Raw genomic sequence first — 9234 nt, 5'->3', positions numbered from 1 at the left:
ACGACATTCGCTTTCTTTTTTTGTGTGTGTTAATTGTAAAAAAGAAATGTCGTAAATATCGCTAAATGCCTCGGCGAAACAAAATGATCGAGAAAAAGAAAAGTAAGCCCACACCTGTGGACCCAACACGAATCCGCGTACGTATGAGGCAGACATCTTACCTCTAAGCTACGCCTACCGTTTCGGAAACTCGTTGTAACCGCTGCTTATGTTGACGGCGGCAGCGTCGCTCTCCACGAGCCAGCCAATCCGGCGTGAGCGCCGTTGCTAGGCTGTTTATCACCTGCGCGTTAAAAATATATGCTTCCGGGAACCCCGAGAAATCACGCGACACTTCGCACGATGCGAAAGATGCCCCATACTGAAGGCGGTGACGTCTGATATGCCACTTTATTCCTTATCGCAAAAAAAAGGGGGGGGGGGGGGGGGGTATCGCGCCGCTACGCTATTTATTGGCTGTTGTGCGAAGCCGTAAGGTCATACAATAGCTGTGCTATCCATCCGTTCGTTATGATTAGGGCTTCATGTTTTCGGTAAATATCGATAAATTCCAAAAATTAACCCCCGAGGCGCTTTTATTCGCATCGGGGAAAACCGATAAACTCCGAATTGAAGATGTCCGACCTAAGCTTGACGAGAAGGGAATTCTTGCATCTAGAAAGCCTTGCATGTCTCATCGTTCAGTCGACTTTGGGAAAACACGTCGGCGACACGAAAGGTACCAAAATGAAAATTGCCAATGAAACGGCGCCAAAAGTGCGTCGTCAGAGAGCGCGCTGTCTTCGGAGGTTCGCTATCACCGGGACCACAGCCGACGCCACGATCCGAGTGAGCCACTGAAACAGCGCCAAAAGTGCGTCGCCAGAGGTCGCGCTGTCTTCGGAAGTTCGCTATCACGTTTACGTGATCACTCTTGCGAATTAGAGGCAATAAAATTAAGAAGGATGACAAAGCGAATTGAGAGGAATAAAAGTGAATCATGCGTCCGTCTTTAATGCATCGCAGCTTAAAGGGGTTATGACACGCCAAAACTAAAATATGAGATAACTATACTGCTACGGCCCATTGTATGTTCTTGTAATCCTGCTAAATTTGTTTTGAAAATTGCGTGATAGTCTAGTAGATAAATCGATCTATATGCGGTTTCCTGGAGGCGCGGATCCGATTGGAGCTGGAGCTGCCTGCATAGCTAGCCTCCAGCGCGGTGTCTCCTTGCACGCACTCACAGACTTGGCTCTCCTGGCGTCTCGAGCCTCAGCCATACCTCGGCAAACCTCACTCATGAAAGCCCTCACTCACCCTCATCTTCACGGGTGAGGTGAGGGTGAGTGAGTTTTTGAACCAGGAAAATTCATGAGTGTGAGGGTGAGTGAGGGCCGTGAAAGCTGTGAGGACCGGGAGTGCGTGAGGGCCGTAGGGGCGGTGAGTGGCGTGGGGGCGGTGGGTGGCGTTAGGGCCATGAGTGCGTGAGGGGTATGAGGGCCGTGAGGGCGGTGAGTGCGTAAGAGGTGTGAGGGTTAAAGTTAAAGCCTGGGCGAGTTGGTATGACATTCTTAAAAGGTTAAAACAGCGCAAAAAAACGACGGACCGGGTAAAGAAGGACACAGACAGAGCGCTGACTCGCAACTAAATTTTTATTGGACCCAACGGTTCAATATATACTGCACCGTTAGGTCCATGACGGTGCGGGGCGGTGAGTGTTTGAGTGGCATGAGTGCGTGAAGGGCGTGAGGGGTGTGAGCGCCGTGAGGGTGGTGAGTGCGTGAGGGGTGTGAGGGCCATGAGCCCGTGAGGGGCGTGAGGGCGGTGAGTGCGTGAGGCCCCCTTCAGACGGAGCAACTTTCTCAGCAATTTTAGTGTTGCTGGCGGTTGGTTACCTAGCTTTCCCTAGATCGACCCGAATTGCTGAGATCGAGTCCGGCTCGAAACAAGGGAGCAACTCGGAGCAATTCGAAGACGTTTAAAGCGGCTGTATCCAATCAGCGACGCGATATTTTCACATGATACTTCGTGCCGGTGATGATGACAACAAGAGAGTTGTTTCTTGCTTGAAATCGGTCGTTTTTGGAAATGAACTGTTTCAGAAAGATGCATTAGTATTCTCAACGAGATTTAGATGCATTTAGTTAATAGCTCGTAATTGTGTGTCTAAATAGTGCAAGAAAAATAATATGTCATGATGATGATGGCAAAGTGCAGCAATTGGTTGCTGCGTGTGAACGTGGGCGGCCAGTATTGCTGGTGTTGCGACGTCAAGTTTCTGGGCGAAATTGCCCCATCTAAAGCGGGCCTGAGTGGCGTGAGTGCGTGGGGGGTGAAAGGTATGAGTGGCGTGAGGGTGATGAGTGCGTGAGGGGCGTGAGGGCTATGAGTGCGTGAGGGGCGTGAGGGAAATGAGTGCATGAGAGCCGTGAGGGTGGTGAGTGAGGGGTGTGAGGGCCGTGAGGGGGGTGAGTGCGCAAGGGGCGTGAGGGCCATGAGTGCGTGAGAGGCGTGAGTGTCGTCAGGGTAATGAGTGCGTGAGGGGCGTGAGGGCGTGAGGGCTATGAGTGCGTGAGGGCCGTGAGGGTGGTGAGTGCGTGAGGGGCGTGAGGGGCGTGAGGGCCATGAGTGAGTGAGGGGCGTGAGGGCGGTGAGTGGCGTGAGGGCCATGAGTGAGTGAAAGCCGTGAGGGCGGTGAGTGGCGTGAGGACCATAAGTGGGTGAGGGGCGTGAGGGGAATGAGTGCATGAGGGCCGTGAGGGCGGTGAGGGGCGTGAGGGCGCTGAGTGCGTGAGGGCCGTGAGGTTCAGTGAGGGTGAATGAAGGGCTGAAGGTGAGTGTGACTGTGAGGGTGAGGGTGAGTGAGGGGCTTAGGTGAGTGTGGCTGTGAGGGTGAGGGTGAGTGGAGACGACCTAAAATGCCGACCTCTGGCCTCGGCTTCCTGGTTTACCTTCCACGTTTCGAGCATGCGGTCCTTGAAGGTTACGTCTACGGCATCGCTCGCCTCGTCAAAGTGTTCCACGTTGATCAGAATGATTGCTATCAAAAGATGTTCGGAGCGGTTCATTTTGACTGCGACCCGCTGGCGACCAGCTCCAGCGACGGCGAGTTACGGACGAACTCGCCGTGGTCACCGTCTACGGGGATATCTCGCAGGCGCATGCTATAAAGTCTCATTCGGGTCCGGCCATAGCCCGTCCGGCCCGCCCGGCCCTGTCCCCCTCCCCCTTTGGCTTCTGGCGGCTGTTCATGGTAGCAGAGAGAGCTGACAGTTTTGTGGACCTAGGATAGATGGCAGCACTAAAACTCCGTATAATAAAAGTTTTGTCGATGACCAGGTTTTTGAAGCATTTACATTTATGTTGGAACGACAAGATTCATAGAAACGTTACCTTTTATCGAGCAGGTATTCGCACAAATTGCTATCTTTCTACAAGACTCCTCTTTGACGTCACGCCACGTGTTTCTCATGGCCGCCGCTCGCTCGCGGCTGCAGGTCGGGGAATATTATAAGTTTTGCCTCGCTATTTATTACGCGGCGGAATCGCAACATTTCGAAGGAAGGAGGTGTGCTTTCTGTCATTTGTGACAAGGTGAACAATATCAAAAGCAGAAGATGCCAATTCTTTCAACGTTAAAATTGTTGCACAGCTCCTTTAACTTATAATAAAACCCACTTCATGCATCCTATATAACTTTCTCGTGAAACTATATGACCCCTGAAAGTTACACAAAAATGTTATATTCGTTTCTCTTTGAACTGAGCGTCGGAAAATGGCGTGCGATAACCTTCTTGTAGGAGTTTCGGATTGCAAGATGCCCGATAGGCTGCATGATTCGAGGTGGTTTGTGGAGTGATATAGCTGCCATAGCTACAGTACCGATAGGGATAGTATTTTATAATGATTTTCTTCCTCACCCTAATTTATGCCATAGCTACAGGCCTCGGGCCCATCGTCCAAGTACTAGGAGGCAATGCAGTCAAGATGTCACTGCATCTGCTAAGAAGACACTAAACATCGCCTAATGTACGTCCCTCGGAGTCGTGCTCTTTGAACAATCTTCCACAAAGCAATCGAGGATTTTTTTCCCACAAATCACGAAAAACAGTCTTCTTTTTTTTTTGTTCTCTGATAGTGATGAGAAAACACTGATCTTTTACGGTCATTTGTTTTCAAAAGGTCTTATTCGCGGCCTCGTCTAATTCAGGCAATCATGAAAAGCGACTAGTGATCAAAATATATGCGCTAAACGTACGCAAAAAAAGAAAAAAAAAAACGTGTTAATGTACATAGTAGGTTGGGTTTCATGACTGCGTTCCCCCGTGCTCTCAGATTTAATGATGAATGAAGAAAGAATAAAACAATTAAAACTGGGACAACACAACCACATCTTTCAACTAGCAACAGACGAGTAAAATTTCCACAGCGAATCAGCCTTTTGGAAAGGCTGATTCGCGGGCCTGACCGCCAGTCACCAGTCAAAAAAAAGAAAGCCCGATTCGCCGTCATTCCTTACGTTCACAATTCAGCCCAACGATTAAAATCTATTGCCTCAAAGTTCGACACGAATGTTGTCTTCTCGTGCCACATGCGTCTTAAGCAACTCTGTCAACAAGTGAACCACAACCGGATTCCGATTTGCTTCACTGTTAAATATGTAAAGAAATTCATTTCATGCAAAGAGATGAAAGTCTGCTCCATTGAGCTGCGGCCATCAATACATAGGTCAGACCGGCAGATGCACCGATCACATACTCGGGAACATTACAACGAAGTATTAAGGCCTCTCCAGATTCCTATCATCCCATAGTCATACATGCCCGTTCGTGTTCACTTTGTCCTCCCCTCTTTCATGAAACAAAAATCCTGGGGGTGAGTGAATAAACTTCTATTGTAGTGACGTGTGACAAACTCTCGGGTGGAGCCCCTAGTCCGGGGCCCCATACGTGGCCGCGACCGCCTTGGCGCGGTCCACCAGCGATGGCTGGCCAGTGGCCGTGTCATCGGTCAGCCGCTCCTCCCAGGAGGTGGGGGTGGGATTGGGGTTGGGTGGCACGGTGGGAATGAGCTGGCGCTGCCAGACCATGTGAAAAAGGTTGAGGCAGTCGCCGCAGTGCGGGCACTGAGGCGGGCTGAGTGACGGGTGGAGGTAGGAGTAGAAGAGGGGGGTCGGGAAAGTGTTAGTTTGCTGTTGTCGCCACAGGACGGCGTCTCCGCGAGTAAGGGAAGGGTGAGGAGCAGGATAATGTTGCCGAGCGAAGCTTAGCTCTGCAAGGTGTGTGCTGTAGGAGTAAGGGGCTGGTTGGATGCTGGCAAAGTCTTTCCCTGGCGCACGGTGTGAGAGGTCTCGGGCGAGCGCATGAGCACGCTCATTACCGGGGACGACTGCGTGCCCAGGCACCCATACCAGCCGGAAATTGTGGGAGGTGGAGGATAGGAACGGGTCGAGTAAATATGCAGTGGAAGGATGTACGGTGTTATATAGAAAGTGCCGACAGGCCGTCTGCGAATCAGTGAGAATGTGAATGGGGATGGAGGAGGAGAGAAAGGAGGTAGAAAGGATTGCCCTGGCGACCGCTCGTTCTTTCAGGATGGACACGTCGGTAAGACCACGCTAAGTGGCCGCGTGGATTGTCCTGAGATCAGAGTCCACGAGGACCGTAATACCCCCGCGCACACCCTGTGGGCTGGCGTCCGTAAAAAGGGCACGAACGGTATCGCAACCTACCGGATACGCGCGCCGGAGGTAGTGCGAGCGATGGTCGCGCCAAGCCGAGTGGCGGTTAGGATTCATATGACGGGGGATGGAAGCCACAGTGAGTCTGGCACGCGCAGAGGGGCAGAGACCCTCAGGTGCGAGGGAAGCGGGACAGGGTGGAAAGCCAAGGGTGTCAAGGAGTGCTCGTCCCTGAGCCGTGCAGCGCAAGCCCGTCAACTGGGCAGCCCGATGAGCTTCCATGAACCCCTCCAGAGTGTTCGTCACCCCAAGCCTTTCGAGGCAAACGGTAGCTGTGCGAACAGGGAGGCCGAGCGCAAGTTTCTGCTCCTTCCGCAGCAATACAGACATACGATTGTGTTCGGTCTGAGTGAGGTTGTGGTAAGGAAGGTGTTAGGTTAAGCGAATGTGTATCAAGGCCTGGACAAGGCGTAGGGCATCCGCCTCTTTCAGGCCATGTTGACGATTTGAGACGCGGCAAAGCATGTGCATAATTTGGTTGCACTGGGTGGTGAGTTGATGGAGGGTTTGAGTTGCTTTAGCGTTGGATTGTAACATAAGGCCAAGCACCCGTATGGCCGATTTACGCGGGACGGGTTTGTCGTCTAATGTGATGGTAATGGGGAGGTCGGTCTGTCCGCGAGCGTGTTTCGTCACGATTAGTAATTCTGACTTCGTGGGGGAACAGGTGAGGTCTCCACGCCGGACGTAGTGCTCGATGGTAGTAGCGGCTTCTTGTAGCTGGGTCTCTATGTGTCCGAGGGAGCCTCTCATTACCTAGACAGTAATGTCATCTGCATAAATTGCATGTCTGACATCCGAGATCTGATTCAGAAGGGGAGGAAGACCACGCATGACAAGGTTAAGCAGGAGTGGAGAAAGTACGGAGCCTTGCGGTGTACCACGGTTTGCCACTGGCGAGGAATTGGTGAGGAAGGAGAGCGAAGATTATCAAGGACGAGGCTGGCAGATTGGTAACGGAGGAAATTGCGGACGTAATTGTACACTTTCACTCCGCAGCCAGTGGCTGCCAACTGTTCAAAAACCAGGTCGTGGGAGGGGTTATCGAAAACCCCCTTAAGGTCTGTGGCAAGGACGGCGCGATATTGGGCAGTGCTCGGCGAGCCTAAACAATATGTTGGAGACGGAGCAGTACGTCAAAATGCCACTACGGTAGCCATAAAGGCTGTCAGGAAGAGCGGATGTGTCCGCAAAAAATTACTGGAGGCGAAGCTGTACAAGCTGTACAGATTCTTTTACAATTCTTTTCAAGCAGTTTGCCCAGACACGAGGTAAGGAAAATCGGGCACAAGTTCTCCAAGGAGAGGGGTTTGCCAGGCTTATGGATATGAATGGATATGGATATGGTGGCTTAACCCTTTGCATCGGGCGATCACAGTTTTAACAAAACTGGATCTAGCCAGAAAGAAACAAAAAAAAAAACACCTAAATTTGATTGCCCTTGCCCCCCACCCTCCTCACAGTTTTCCCCCACCAGTCCTCCAGTCTTCGCTTTGTGATTTCAACCACCCCGAGGCCACCGACATCCTCCCGCTGACTGCGCTGGCCACCATGGTCTCGACTTCCCACTTCATCGATGCACGTCGTCTGCGTCGTCTGCTCCTGCCCTGTCGATGGTGTCGGTCCCAAGTCCAACCTTTTCAGACCCAGTGCAACCACATAATCCACCAGATCTGGTGGCATCAGCGGCCTCAGCTCTCGGCACTCCATTATGATATGTTCGGCTGTCTCCTCCTGCTGGCCACATAGCTGGCATGTACCGTCCATCCCCGGCGTGTACTTGGACCTCAGGTGGCGTGCTCTCAACACTCCACTTCGTGCCTCGCACAGAAGCCCACTGCCCCTCGAGTTGTCGACGAAATCCACGCCCACAATGCTCTTCTTTTCCGCACCGTAGACGGCGAAGGACGGCCGCGCGCCTACCGCGGCGACCCATCTGGTCGTTTCTGTCTCCTTCACGCGCTCCCGCACCCGTTTCGCCGTCCCCGGAGATTCGACCTCGCACAGTAGCACCCGTGGCACGTCATATCGCTCCGTGAGCTTGTTCACTCTCTTTACCCACCGGGTGTTGATGCTTCGAAGGTGGATGCACTTGAACACCCGGCGAGCCCATCGTTGTTCTGGCAAAGTGCAAAGCCGCCGCTCGAAAATCAGTTTGCTGCTGGCCTCACGGGCTTCAAAGCAGGACCAACCCATGTCGCCCTGGACGTACTCACTGGTGGTGTTTCGGTGTGTTCCCAGCGCCAGGCGACCCACCTCTCGCTGCCTCACTTCCAGATGTTCTCGTGTACTTGCCGACAGGCACAGTACGGCATTGGCAAAGGTCAAACCCGGCACCGCCACCATTTTCCAGAGTGCTCGCACCGTCTCGTATCGGCTAAAGCTCCACATTCCCCTGCATCCCAGGTAGCCCTTGCGTTTGTTCGCCGTGGTCCGCAGCTCGGCCTCATGTTGTTCGAGGTACTTTTGTCCCGACTGCAGCGTCACTCCCAGGTACTTATATTCGGTCCTCCACTCTATCTCTTGGCCCTGGATGTTCACTCTCTGCGACAGCTGCGTAGGGGCATCCTCTGTTTTCTGTTGCTCCATCCCCGCCCCAAGGACTCCAGACTTGCTGGGGTTGAACGTTAGCCCCAAGGTGGTTCCCCCTTTTCCACAGATGTCCAGTAATTCCTGAAGTTCCTCCAAGGACCCCGCCATAAGTACCACGTCATCTGCATAAATCAAAGCAGGGATCCTCTGATCCACTTGCCTCCCCTCTTCACCATAGCACATCCTGAAACTCAAGCGACTGTCCTCCAGTGCTCTCTCCAGTCCTGCAATGTACAACATCAACAGAAGTGGTGAAAGCGGGCACCCCTGTCTCAGTCCTTTTGTGGCCTTTATGGACTCGGTGAACTCTGCCTCCACTGAACCACAACGCTGTTGTCTCTGTATATCTGTTGGAGCAGGTCTTTTCATTCCACAGGCATTCCCAACTCCTCTAATACCCTCCAAAGCAGCGAATGGTTCACAGAGTCATAAGCCTTGGAAATGTCCAAGAAACCGAGGTATAGGGGCATCTGCTCGTGGTTGGCGATCTCCATAGCCTGAGTGATTATGAACAGGTTGTTTTCCAGCCTTCTTCTTTTGCGGAATCCGTTTTGGAGTTCCCCGAGTATGCCCTCATGCTCAGCCCAGCTCTGTAGGCGCTCCTTCAGTACATGCATGAAGATCCGGTAGAGCACCGAGGTCACTGCTATCGGACGGTGGTTTTTCAGGATGAGCTTGTCTCCTTTCCCCTTGTACAGCATCCTGACCCGGGATCTTTTCCAGTCCTCCGGTATGTCACCTGTTTCCATCACACAGGAGAGACCGTCTCGGAGCCGTTCCCTGGACTTTCCTCGCATTTTCTTCAGAAGGCCTGCTGGAATGTCATCTAGACCCGTTATGACCATCCATGCGTTGCATGGCCCTGTTCAACTCGCCCTGGGACATAGCTTGGCGCTGTTGGCTACCTCTCGTGCTGTCCC

The sequence above is a fragment of the Ixodes scapularis genome, unplaced genomic scaffold (assembly GCF_016920785.2).
Source record: "Ixodes scapularis isolate PalLabHiFi unplaced genomic scaffold, ASM1692078v2 PGA_scaffold0__279_contigs__length_252992795, whole genome shotgun sequence".
NCBI lineage: Eukaryota > Metazoa > Arthropoda > Arachnida > Ixodida > Ixodidae > Ixodes > Ixodes scapularis.
The sequence above is the reverse complement of the archived record's forward strand: the minus strand, read 5'-3'. Positions refer to the sequence as shown.